A 14,208-nucleotide genomic window follows, 5' to 3' on the forward strand; every position below is an offset into this window, starting at 1 on the left:
AACTTTATAGATGAATAAGTGAAACACTTATTCCACTGTACATATACACATTTTGTTTATCCATGCATCTGTCTATAGACCCTTGGGTATTTCAGCTTTGGGGCAGTTGTGAACAATGCTGCTGTGATCATTGGTGTACAAGTATCTTTTGGAGTTCCTGCTGTCAGTTCTTTGGGGCATATACCTAATTTCAGGATTTCAGGATCATTACGTAACTCTATGTTTCACTTTTTGAGGAGGCACCATACTGTTTTCCACAGTGGCTGTACCATTTTACATTCCTGAGAGCAGTGCATGAAGGCTCCAGTTTCTCTACTTCTTCACCAACACCTGTGATTCCCGTCCCCCCGCCTTTTTTTTTTAAATAAAAGGCATCCTAATGGGTGTGAGTTGGTATCTCATTGTGGTTTTGATTTGCATTTCCCTAATGCCTACGGTGTTGAGCATCCTTTTATGTGTTCATCAGCTATTTGTGCATCTTCGGAGAAATGCCTGTTCAAGTTCTTTGCCCATTCTTGAATTGGCTTGTTTGTTTTGCTGTTGGTTGTGAAGTTGTAAGAGTTCTTTACATATTCTAGAGCAGGGGTGTCCAAACTTTTTTCAACGTTTTTCACGAAGGGCCATATGCAGTAAAATACACAAACAGCCGGGCCACTCACTCCAGGTGAAGTACGTATTGCTTCACCTGGTTTATTTAAGTAAACTAAATATATTTGTGGAATTTGCTGCGGGCCAATTAACAATGGATTGCGAGCCACAGTTGGCCCGTGGGCTGCAGTTTGGACACCCCTGCTCTAGAGGCTACTCTCTTATCAGATACATGATTTGTAAATATTTTCTCCCATTCGATGGGTTGCCTTTTCACTGTCTTGGTAGTCCAATTTATATTTTGTTGCCTGTATTTATTTTTGATGTCATATCCAAGAAATCATTGTCAAAACTGATGTTATTAAGATTTCCCCCTATGTATTCTTTTAAGAGTTTTATAGTTTTAGCTCTTAAGTTTAGGTCTCTGACCCATTTTAGGTTAATGGTTACGTATGATTCTTCTGCGGGTAAATATCCAGTTTTCCCAAACCATTTGTTACAGACTATCCTTTCCCCATTAAATGGTCTTAGCACTCTTTCTGAAAATTACTTGACGATATATGCGAGGGTTTATTTCTGTCACCTCCTCTCCTAATAGTCTCCACTCCAGCCACATTGGACCCCGCACACAATACTGAACACAGCTTGTATTTTCATACTCTCTGCTTTCATTCATGCAATTTCCTCTCCCGAAAATCTCCTCCTTCAGATTTTTCCAGGTGAAGATGTAGGCATCCTGCAAGGTGAAGCCCACCTACTACCTCCTGTGTGAAACGTTCTTTAACCTCCTCATGTATAGTTGATTGCTTCCCATTCTGTGTTTTTGCTAACTAGTTTATACATGAAGCCTGACAGTTATCCTAGAGTACCAGAAGTAATCATACAAGTATTTCATACAATCGTATGATTGTAATCATACAGTCGTCCAAGTATTTCTGCCTCCTTGGAAATACTAAGCTCCTGGAGTGAGAAAGGCACGCTCTGTTGCCGTGTGTCTCCACTGAGGGCCTAGCTCAGTGTCCAGCTCATATAGTGGGTTTGAAAAATATTTAATGAACAAAGTTGTATTTGAGTGTTCACCCTTCCTGGCTGCTTTAGAGCATGTTTTGTGTTTTGTGACTACATTTTTCAGTTTTTGCCTTTGCATCTAAGCAACAATTGCTAGCTTATCAGAAATAAATACAACCCTCCTACTACCTTCTTTCCCTGGTTTCCTGAATCAGGCACCAGATTTCTATTGCAGCTAAAAAACAAAAACCCGAAAGATTATTAATTTGGAAGTCCTGCCTTGTTTGCTCTTGTGTGAAAGAGACTGAGGCATTACTATTTATAATAATAAATGTGTCATATGCTAGCCAGCAGTGTGCTCTGGGACTATGAGGTAATCAAAAGAGCCATGTCCGTGGTTTTTCAGTGTGCCTGTTTTGGGTCTCTTATCCCCAACTCCTAACGACTAACATAATATAAATGTAAATTATGAACCTAAGGAATCATGAAGAATAAATATAGTAACTCAGGACTGAAGTGAGTCAAACCCAACTCGGGGGAGAACACAAAGACCCAGCTGTCCACAGAGGTCCTTTAGTATCAGACTCACTGTAGACTGTCCTGATTTATCACATCTGAGTCAAGGAGGGGGTGATAAGGCTATCCATTCCGAGAACTAGGACTGGAGTAAAACCCCACACGCTTAGGCAGCAAAGAGAGATGCTTGTGTCATTTAGGGAAAAGTGAATATAAATTGAGTACTCTAGGCTTTTGTACGAGCTGCTAAGAAAGCAGTATTAAGCATGGACCCCTTTCACAGGGTGAGTCAGAACAAAGACCTCAATATAAATGGTCAGAATGAAATGGGTATTTCTTAAAGGTTGGACCTTTTATTCTCTTGAGCATTTCTTTGCTCATTTAGGAGATGTCTACAGAGTGCCGGCTGTGTACCAGGCATGATGCTAAACATTCAGGTTCCAAGGGTGAAGTGAAGGAGAAAGGGAGACAGGTCCTGCCCCGATGGCGTGTACCCTGCAGGGCCCTGCAGAGGTCAAGTCACCCCCACACGTGCACACACAGACTTGGGATGCCATGGGCACACGTATATTGTTAGCTTCTTAGCAAACTGTTTCTTCATAGATGGCGCAACGTAAGTTCAGTCTCTGCTACTGGACAACGGGCCAGAGGAATACTATAAGCTCCCTCCACTTCTAGCGTCGTCTTCCAGAAGTTCTAAAGAAATGACTTCTCTTTTTGTTAAGGGACGTTGGTGAAGACAGGGTATTCATCAATAGAGAGAGTTTTCTGAAGCCTTATTATGTCCCCTATGTGTTTCGCTGGCTCATTTTCTGCAAACATCCAAGGCCACTTCCAGTCACGCCGTTCGTTGCTACAGCCACCCACCGCTGGCACTGAAGTTTGCTTGAACTTGATTGCCATCCTGACGGACGTGGCACTCACCCCTTTTACCCTGACTTTGGTCTGTCCTGTGTTTTTATGGAGATTTGGCAAGAAACTCCATCCAAAATATTCCTTCTCAATTATTCTAGATTGGCCTGATAGCGGAGTAATTAGTGTCAGATAATTCCCCCTGTTCTTTCTGCAGCCTCCATGGGTTAGGCGCTCTGATTGTGTTTTATGCGAGAGCCAGTGCTTTTCCGTTTTCTGTCGATTCTTTTCTATACTGAGATGTAAATAGCCCGCTGGCCATAGTTGGGAATGCCCAGGCCATGAAAGTTTCGAGGACCATAAGGCCTTTGTCACCAGAGCTCAATGCCTATATTGACGTCTGCCATGCTTTCGGATTTCATTTGCATGGATTTCATAGGCTTCCCCACCCCCGTGACTGGTATTAGATAATTGCGTGTTGCTTCACAATAAATCTATATTCACATTCCTGGTTTCCAAGAGTGTAGAGTACTAAAGATAGCTACCAGGGCAAGTGAAAAATAGCTTTCTCTTTGCCAGAGGAGGATTTGTTCTTTGCAGCTTTACATTAATAATAAACTTCTGTTGTGAGTGTTCATGTTAGTAAAAGAGTTTCCGGTTGAATACTTAACTTGATTCCTTATTAAATATCTGAATGTTTATTTTAATATTTTCATGTTATTTTGGTAAATTTTGCTTTCATTTGCTTCCCGCAAGGGGGAATGTTATGAGTTCAAATTTTAAGCTTTCAACAATTTTAAGCCTTGAGGTTCAGTTTACCTTCTGGTTAAGAAAATGCTTAAAGAAACTTGGTTCTTCATCTTATTGGGCTTTATAACTTGTTCTCAAGGTACAAGTTTCAGTAAATCAGTTTTTACGATTCTACAAAGTTGGTAGTTAAGAGTTGGTGATCTGTATCTGGTACTTAAATATTAGTGAAAATGCTTGCAGCGAAGAAGCATCTTTCCAAAAAATGTCAAATTGGAATGTATTTGATTATGATGCCATTCAAATTATGTTTAAAATACATAACGTATAAGGCAAAATTAAAACAACACGGCCAATAAAAACACCAGAGCTCTTAACGTCCGTTCCAAACATCTATTTTGGTCCGATTCAGTTGTATCACTTCACACAGAATATATTCCAAATAACTTGGAATTGTGTTTCCCTATCTGGAGCTCCTTACTAGCTCTAAGAAGCGACTATGGTAAAATATTTTGTGATTGAGTTATTTTGTAAAGCAAGTCATCATATCATAAACTGATCACTTTTACATTTGGAGAAATTTTAGAGTTGGGAAATACTTGCTCAAAGAATGCTATAATGTCATAACTGCAGTGTTATAATAATACCTTCTAGCCACGTGTGCCTCTCTTTATAGCTTTTTATTCCAACTCTAAATATATCTTTGTCACTAACCTAGTTTGATTTACAGGGGAGCCCTGTGGTTGAACTGGGTCCAAAATTTGGGGGTAACAGAGACAGAAAGCGAAGTGGTCACTTCTTCCACTTTTTCCAAAATACTATTTTAAGTGCTTCCTTGATTGAGGACTTTAAAGATCTCACCTAAAATATCCCCATATTATGAGATGTTTTGGGTGGCATAATGCAAGACTCTTTGGGGCTTTCTAAAATTATAAACCATAAATTTATCTCTTGCCAGCTGCTGGGTTTTCCTTAGGCTTTTCAGAGTCATTTCACCTGCCCCAATAGCAGTCGTTGTCTTTAAACCAGAGGTTTCAGGTTTGATGTTTTTGAAGGGAGAGTTGCCGTAGGCTAGAACTTCCTGAAAGACAACGTACTGACAGACAGGAGAGCCTACCACCAAGTTGTTTTTTTGGTGGTTCTTATAGTGAATGACTTAATTTCTATATTTCAAAGGTGTTAAAAGAAGACTATAAACCAACATTATTAGCTTTTTCATTTGGGGAAATCCCAAAAGAAGACTTATTATTAAAGAAGACTTTCATTAATGACAACACATGATAACTATACAAAATTTTCTTCCACCTTTAGATATATTCAGCAATTGAAAAAATACATGATTTTCATATTTTTGCTGCCTTTGATTGAATATTCATTGGATGCAGAAATTATGCAGCGACTCATACATACCACAGTATTAGAGTTGGCATTATCTGTACAGTAATCTTCACAAAAATGGTGAACCTTCTTCTACTTTTATTCTTACATTGTGTTTTATAAGAAAATTTGAGAGAGAGTAGATAATTTGCCAGAGGGTATTTGTACCCTGTATCCTTGGGCCAGATATCAGCAATTCTATATACCATGCTTTGTTACTTTGTGCCCAAATAATTAACACTTTTCTAAATCTTTCTAAATGTAACTGTGTTAAAAATAACTTTTGATTTCTGGTCTTTTAATGCATACTCGAAGCCTTCAGATGATTATTCAGACTTTTACAAATACTTTCTATAAATTTCTTTTTTATTTGGCTGGATGAGAATGTACAGGAAGAAATATTACTCTTAATTTTAATACAAGTGATTTTGAAACTAAAATGATAGTAAAGTAAGGAGATAATTAAAATTCTCTTCTGAAGAGTAAAAATAATCATTCTTTAGACCGGCTTATAGTGAGACTAAGAGGCAAAATCAGACTATTGGGACAATATACATAGTGAAGTCTTGAGAAAATGAACTTTGGTTTAACTGGATATAAACTGACCGAGAACCACTGCTTAGATGCCTTCTTGTCATTTATTCCACACCATCATCCCACCCCAGCCTTCTGCCTGGGACAAGGGCCAACGTTTGAGGCGTGTGTTTGCTGTGAGTCCTTAAGATCATCATATTTAAACAAAATTAGACAAGAAGGAGGCTCTGGCCTCAGAAAAGCCAGGCGTTTGCCCAGCGTGGGCAGGCGAGAGGGCTGGTTAAGTTCACAGGCTTGAGTCAGATGTTGCGTTCAGATCCCTGCTCCACCTTCTCGCTCTACCATCTATTAACTCTGCAACTGTGGGCAAATTGTTTCATCTCTTTCTGCCTCAGTTTCCTCATCTGGAAAAACAGGGGCAGGCTTATCTATCCCATTGGGTGTTGCAAGGATGAACTGGCACAAAGTAAATACCCAGTGAATGCCAGCTTCTGTTACTTTAGGTGAAGAGCTTCTGCCTTTCTGTGAACTGCTTTTCTTAAAATACTTGAATTCCCATAAAAATGTTGTTTTTGTGTATATATCACTGACGTGGTAGCAATGCTTATGCTTACGTATTATAGCAGATAGGCTAGAGTTGTCAGAAAAGCTTAATGTAAATTGTGCATATTTACTTGGTTATAATTTTATCAGTCACATAACCAGTTTATTTTTTGTTTCAGAAGGTATTGTTGTGGGTCTGGTATGATTTCAGTAAGCATGTTTAGTTGTAGGAGTACTGTTTGGAAAGAAAGAGCCATTAATTGTTCTGAAATGACCTAGGGTCATAGTGCTAACAAGATGGTCTCATTGAGTGTGTGGGTGTGGGCTTCCATATGTGTTATGTTAGAGGACACTCTCATGACAGGCCCCCCAATAACTGGAAATTTGGCTCCTTGCACCTGGCAAACTGACTAGGTACATATCTGTCTCCACTGGTTTATACAATTACAGGGAGTTAGGGTGTTGCCTTCAGACCCTCCTCAACATACTCAGGGCCATGTGAACAAAAATAAATTATGACAGACTACTCAGGTACTATATCATCTGAGGATACCTGTTTTGTTTTTAATTTTAATTTAAGATAGCTTTTGATGCATTCTGGTCTGTTGTTTCTTTTATTAGGTTGAGTCATGTGAAACTGGACATATTGGCTGTTGAGCTATAAAAATGTCAGTTGCATTGGTCCAACCTAATCCATGAATAGCAGACAGGATATACCACATTTCCCCTGCTGGCTGATTATATCTTAAGTACAGATATTTGTAATACCATTTCAGTTAGGGATTGGCATTTAGATTTGCAATGCCAGTTCCTCATTTTGCTCTTGGGAATAACCTCAGGGGATGTTGGTGATACGAGAGGATTTCTAACACTTGGTTAATGCTATTGATTCATCACATGTTAATTCCTCCTTCAATCATTTGCCCTGGTGCCCAATCTTATATAACAGGCAGGTTGCAGGGACTCCCAGGCTCCTGAGCTTCATGAGTAGGATCCAGAGTCTGGGCCGCCTCTAACCTCGGCCAGTTTATTGAAGTCACGGTCTACCCATCCCTTGTTCAGGGTCCACTTGAATGTTTAAGTAGCCACAGTTAATCCACTATATCAGAACTCTTGGAATTACCATTAGTCATCAGCTAACGAGCCTCATTTGAAAAGCCATATTTTCATACAACCAAACTCAAAAACGAATTATTCACAGAATGATTTCTGTAGAACTATCCCTTTAGTCTCTTTTCTGTCCCTGTGCCTTTCCCTCTTTGTACCACACTTTCTGATGTTCCAGAGTTGATTGTACCATCACTAGTATAATGCCAATAGCATTGCATAATGAGTTCCTAAAAGGCCACTTCCTTCCCTGCACTTTTGACCCAGAGTGTAGGTGAAGCAATGCCATCGCGAACATTCTTTGATTCCTTCATTGTGCAGACGTGTGTTGAGCACCTACTACATGCCAGTCCCTATATACTGGGAGCTTGCAGGTAAGAAGAAGGGATAGACCAGTGGAGAGCATTGTTGGGGGTTTAATTAGGATGTCTCACCTAATGCAATAAGTACACACAGAAAATCCATTAAGCCCCGGTGAGAGGAGTGTGGGAAGCCTTTCCAGAGAAGGTGGCTGAAACCCAGTAAGAGTTCACCGGAAGCAAGAGAAGGCTGTGTCAGGTAGAGCGAGCAGCAAGGTCAAAGGCCATATGGAAGAGGTGGGTAAATCTTAAAATGCAGGTCATGTGAGAAAACGGACTTAACTAATATAGCTTTTCTCTATATCAGTATTTTGGCTTCTATGGTATAGAAGCTCATTCTTATTTACGAATTTAATTGAAATTGTCTGTAATTGCTAGTTTTGGTCTTCTATTTCTTTATGATTGGAATTTTTAAATTTACATCATTCATCTTGTCTTTGAGGTTTCCTTTAATTGAATTCATGTTCTTATTAAATTATTTTATAGAATGAAGCAACTGTGAGGAATTTCTTTTTGTCCTTAAGTGATATTTTCTTCTGATGGAATGATGGGATTGAAAGTTAACCATCTTTGTGTTTTTCCATACTTTTCCTCCTTTTTTTCTTTTTTTTTCTCTCCTCATTGCTGTAGTTGGTTTGAATGGTTGCCATACATTTTGTTTTCACCTTGATCATGCCTGGGTAGCTTGGGTCAGATATTCTATATGTGCTGATATTTAATGAGGATTACTTTTTGACCTTTTTGCCATGCTATCTGACAGTCGATTGTTTTCCTTTCTTCCAAGCTACAGTCGAGGGCTTTATTCTGTGGACCATTCATGTTTGTTATTGCTGTAAGTCTGATATAATGGCCTGAGAATGGGAAATTCAGCTGAGGTGGAAAGTGGTTCTCACTGGGATACCTGGGCTCTGCCTACTCTCGCCTAAGATTTTGTTAAATGCACTGCATCATGGTTCAAGTTACTTGGCTTTTGGGTAGAAGAATGGGTGGGGCATAGCCAGTCTGCCTGAGTTCATCTCTCCCGTTCCTAGTGAATTTCTAGAGGCTTTCTTTCAGTCGGGATCAGCCTTACTGTTGACCTTCCTTCTTTTCACTCATTATTCTCCTGAAGTAATTTTCACTGCCCCCAGATCAGAAAAAGATAAAAAATCCACGCAGTTTGCTTCCTTCCAGATTTGAGATTATATGAAATAATTCTCAAGGTTCCCACCAGTCTGGCTTTTGGAGAAGTGAGGGCCTTTTTCACGGGTCTTCAGAAATTTGTTTCTTACCTTGATCATGGAGTTTTAAAGTTTATTAGATTATGTGCCTTTCCTGTTTGGTTACTCTTGGCAGACTATTTTCATTCGTTTTTAGTTATGTGTATATTAGGGGGAGCTGTTGCTCATTTTGTTCATTGTTGTGGGAAGGGTATTCTGAGGTTCAGTTTTCAGCAATCAGCACAGACCTGGCAGTTTTGCCAATCAGATAACTACATCCTTTTGAGCACTAAATGATTCCTTTACAAGGATTCAGCCTGGTAGATTTCTAGAGTTTGGAAGTATATTTCCTTCTTGAAGCAATTCAGTTGAAGTAAATTTGCTTATTATTTATTCTATAAACAAAAGGAGAATAAAGGTAAGGTTGCAGATCGTGGCTCTAGAAGGCAATATTGGACCATCCGCCTCCGGCTTCAGCACATGACTGTTGATCTGGTGGCCTAAGTTTTGGTTGGAGGAAACGACTTAGAGTCTACACCTTCCCCCCGTTGCCACGGGGCTCCCTCAGTTCTATTTCTACACCATCGTGTGCCTAGGCAGGGTTGTTGGGCAGCCCTGTCCAAGAAGTCATCATGCCTGATCCATGAATCAGTCAGTCTAAGATGCCATAAGAGTAATTGACTTTGCAAATACCACCCAATCCCTTTGGAGACTTACCGCTTCTGGGATGAAAACTTCCATCAGCTCCAGAAACTAGGGCCTCACACACATATGTAATTGCCCTACTTGGCAGCCCTCTTCTGAATCATCCTTTTTCCATGGCATGTGCTGTGTGAGAACCAATGCACTTGGGAATGAGTGGGTTTGGGATTTTGCTGAAGCCTGCATTAGTGCCCGACACCATAGATTAGCTTTGGGTCACACTGTTGACTCCCTTCCCAACACTTCTATGTTACCTTAACTCACCATTTTATATGAACAGGGTTCTCTGACCTATGGGCAGGGTGCCATAATCGCAAGGAGAAAGATCTTCCAGAGATTTCCAGAGTGAAGAGGACGTCAGTTCTCTTTCCTCCACTTACCTCCCCCTACCCTTTTCAGGAGAAGGAAAGAAATGTTCTAGGCTCCACAACAACTTGTAGAATTAAGGTGGGTGGGTGGGGTTCCCTGCATTCTCAGTTTTTCTACACTTGGACTGTAGGACTCCTGAGGGCTTAGATTTCCTCCCTCCTCCTTATGGGAAAAGTAGCAACATTCATTGAGGGGGATTAAAAGCAATTCAAAGTTCATGCGTTTAAGGATTAGAGTAGAGGTTATTGCGGAAGGCAGCATCCATTTGCTGCTCCTTTGTCTGACCGTGTTTTAAAACAGTTGCTTACGTGAATTAAGTACTAGTAACAAGCCTTTGCCCCCTATGGGGATGGTAATATTACCTCAAATTCTCCCACACTTTTTACAGATAAAAGTATCATGTAATTATTTTCTCTTCCATCTCTTCCTCCTCCTCTTTCTTCCTCTCTGTCGACAACTAGTTAATTTTGAAACTGCGAGAGAGATTATTTCAGTGTTATACTGTACCTTAGGGAGAAGAATGGAATCTCATTTTTTTTCCATATGCTGACAAAAATCTTCTAATTTCAGAGGGCAATGATGTCACCAGCTAATGAGCAAAATATTTCTTCCTAAACAGATGAGTCCTTCCCTGACTCCATTGTGAAATTAAAAAAACAACAAAGCAAAACACAAAACCACAATGTGTTTCATATTTTATTACTCTGACAACTCATAAACACTTTTTAAAGTAATTCTGGCTTCTTTCAAGAGCAAGGCACATTTTTTTATAAACACAAAGAATAACATTAACCTGTGATGGCTGTGACTGGAAGTCCCCTGCCATGGCCCAACAGTGCTGAGCTGGAACTTACCCACCCGGAGCCAATATGCCCTTAAGGTAGGGAGTGACCTTGAATGCATCACTTCTTGGCCCAGTAGAAGGAGATCGGGCCTGTTGGAGAGATTATGAAATCCCTCTTGGTGAAGAGGAGGGCCTAAAGCTGTTGCTGAGTGGTGTCACAGAATGTTTATAAAGGCAGCAGCAGCAGCAGCAGCCGAGCTCTTCTTTGACTGGGCAGATAGGCGGGCATCTAAGGTCAGGGGAAAGGAGTGGGACCACAGAGCCACCAAAATACTGGATGTCTAGGCTCATATAGGAACATGGAAACGCCCCCAGCACATGACAAGTGCCCTTCCCCTCACTGAAGCATGTCTCTGTTTCCCAGACAGAGGGGTGTCCTTCCATGTCCCAAGCCTGTGTCTATCTCTCTGTTGCTCTTATGTATTTATCACAGCTGACTTATATGAACATATTTCTGAATTTTTCTTGGGCTCTCATTTTACTCCCAGACTTCTAGACTATAACCTTTCAAGTCCACGTTAAGCCTGCTTACTTATATTTCTATACTTCACTCTTCCTAATACTTTGATTCACTGCATTCATTCATTCATTCATTTATTCATTCATTCATTCATTTATTCATTCATTTCATTCAGGAAATTTCTATTTAGCTCAAACGTAGATACTATTTTTACATATCTAAGTGGAAAAGAATATTGTAATGTTCAGTGTTGGCAATAGTGTGGGGGAAATAGATACTCTTATTATACTACTTATGAGATTTAAAAATAATACAAAGCTTTTGCTGAGCAAATTGTTAATAGGTATCAAAACATCTAAAGGTGCCTATTCTCTCACCCACCAATTCTATAATCTAATCATCTATTCTAAAGAAGAGAATGTTAGATGTGTTAGAAATTTTACTATAAAGTGTTCGTCAGAGTATTTATAATGGTGAAAAATTGGAAACATGCAAATATCCAATGATGGGGGTAGTATTTAAATAAATTGTGGTATACTTCTATGACTGAATACTATTGAATCATTAATATATGTTTTTGTTGTTGAATGTTGGTTGACATAGGAACATGTTCAAAATTTTAAAATGCAGGTTATAAAGCAGTATGAACAATATTTATTGAGGGCTCCAGGGTTTCTCTAAAGAACACCTTTTCGGGCAGCAGTGTAGCTCAGTGAGGGTCACAATTATAAGTGAACACTTTGTTTCTACTTACACTGTGTGTTCGTGTGAGGGAGGCTTTGGGGACCCTCATGGTGACCTTGGGAGGGGGAGCAGTTAAAGAACATGAGCTCATCCTTTTTTGTAAAAACAAAACAAAACACAGAAACACGAGTGTATTGTGTGTGTGTGTGTGTGTGTGTGTGTGTGTGTGTGTCTGTAACAAGTGGGTGGACATAAGTGAAAACATTACTAATTTTTCTATCTAAGTAGGGGAATATAGGTGATTTCTTACTCTCTATTTCATGTTTCTGCATTTTCCAAATTGTCTATAATTAAATATATATCATGTGTAATCAAACATACACAATAAATATTACCAAAATACAGGCACAGAAATGAATATGACACTGCTCATTGTCCTCATGAAGTTTTAGGGAAGGGCTAAGTAATACTGTAATTACAACATATTATGCTAAGTCCTATGATAAAGTTTGTTTAGGTTGTACAACCACACAGCCTAAGGAAAATGAGGATGAAGTCCAGGAAGGCTTTCCAGAGGAGGTGACATATGGGGCTATATCATAGGAGGTAGGGGTGGGCAGAGATTTTTCCAACAAAAGGTATCTGCAGGTGTGCAGGCACATGAGAGCGTGGGTATTTGAGATGCTCAGAGGAACTCAAAAAATGAGAACCATTTCCACGTACCATGTTATGAGAGGCCCTTTCCACATGCCGTGTTTCCCCGAAAATAAGACCTACGCCCAAAATAAGTCCCAGTTAAGATCAGCCACATGGATGCATTTAGTACCTTATGACGATGTTCCAGAAGAAGATGACATGACTGTATTTGAATAAATGTAGATTGTTGTACATGAAAAAATAAGACATCCCCGAAAATATGCCATAATGCGTCTTTTGGAGCAAAAATTAATATAAAACCCAGTCTTATTTTCAGGGAAATACGGTATAAGACCCGGTCTTATTTTCGGGGAAACACTGTAGTATCTGCATAGTGGAGCATATCATACGCAGAAACTGGATATAAGAGCCGGGCTCTGACCATGCCAAGTCATTTATTGCATGTAAAGCCTTCAGATGTTGTCCTGAGGATCTGATGAACAAATCTTTAGTGTAGGAGTCAAATGCTGAAATCTCCTCAGCAAATTTGCACACCTACTGTGTGCTAGGTAAGTTCAAGTTCGCTATCCAATGAACAAGACCAGTGGTGTCCCCTCCTCATGAAATTTGTCCCCACTGCTTCCACCTTCCCTCCATCAAGAAGCTTCCCAGGGTGACCTGGCCCATCCTGATCCTTCAATATTCCACAGTTTGATACACAGCAAGGGCTGGGAGCTACAGGGCTGGAGAGTTTAAACCTCTTCATTCCACGTTGATTGCACACACATGTAGGGAGGGCCCACTGTGGGCGAGCCCTTCACTGGGCACTGTGAACACCAGGAGGGGGGCAGGCATGGTCCCTGGCCCTGTGACCTTGGTGTCTTCAGAAGGACAAGCCCTTGTTGGGTGCCCACGTAATGCTCTACATTGAGTATCTCCATAAATACCTGAGTCGTCCTCTGAGTGGGGGCAGTGACAGTGAAAAGGGGGTCACAGGAGGAGTAGGCCACTAGGGCGACCCGTAGGCGTGTCCTCCCCTCCACCCTCCTCATATCTTGCCTGGCTCAAGTCCTGGCCCAGCGTCCCGAGGACCCCACACTGATAGACGCTCTGAGCCTCAGTTCAAGATCTCCTTTCGTCTTTTCAAGAACCATGGGAGGCTTATGTTTCCCTGTTTGATAAATGAGAGCAGTTCAGGAGCGCGCCCAAGGTCACAGGCTGTTCACAGGTGTCACTAAGGGGACCTGAGCCTACGTTTGCCCAACTCCAGCGTTCCTGCTCCTAATTGTGCTCAGACTCTTGTCTGATTCTAAACCTGTTCAGACCCAGCCTCGCAGGTTGGCCATATCTCTAGCTTTCCCATGTTTTCTTTGCCTACGCTATTTACATAGCACTTCAAACAGCAGTTTGTAAGAATTCAAGTAGACCTTGTATGAATTCCAATCAGTAATGCACCACAGATGTCATAAGCACATACTGAGCTTTCGTTGTCAATGATACATAATACACTTTTTAAAACAGCAAACTTGGAGATAAATGTTATCACAATTTGCGTAGAGGAATACTGAGACCCTGAGAAGTGAAGTCCTGTGCTGGAGGACTTGGAAATTAAGCCCTGGCTCCAGAAGCTTTGGGCTTCCCTCTTCTCTTCCCCCGACTCTCATTGGGGCGTCCGCATTTTCT

At 40.6% G+C, this 14,208-nt stretch overlaps 1 protein-coding gene across 8 annotated transcripts in view; it reads left to right on the forward strand.

Moving 5' to 3' along the window:
- The window catches only part of SASH1 (SAM and SH3 domain containing 1), a 233,322-nt gene that overhangs the window by 176,555 nt on the left and 42,559 nt on the right, over nt 1-14,208 (forward strand). The gene's annotated exons all lie outside the window — the stretch shown is intronic.

This window comes from Rhinolophus sinicus, linkage group LG05 (assembly GCF_036562045.2).
Source record: "Rhinolophus sinicus isolate RSC01 linkage group LG05, ASM3656204v1, whole genome shotgun sequence".
In the NCBI taxonomy this organism is placed as follows: domain Eukaryota; kingdom Metazoa; phylum Chordata; class Mammalia; order Chiroptera; family Rhinolophidae; genus Rhinolophus; species Rhinolophus sinicus.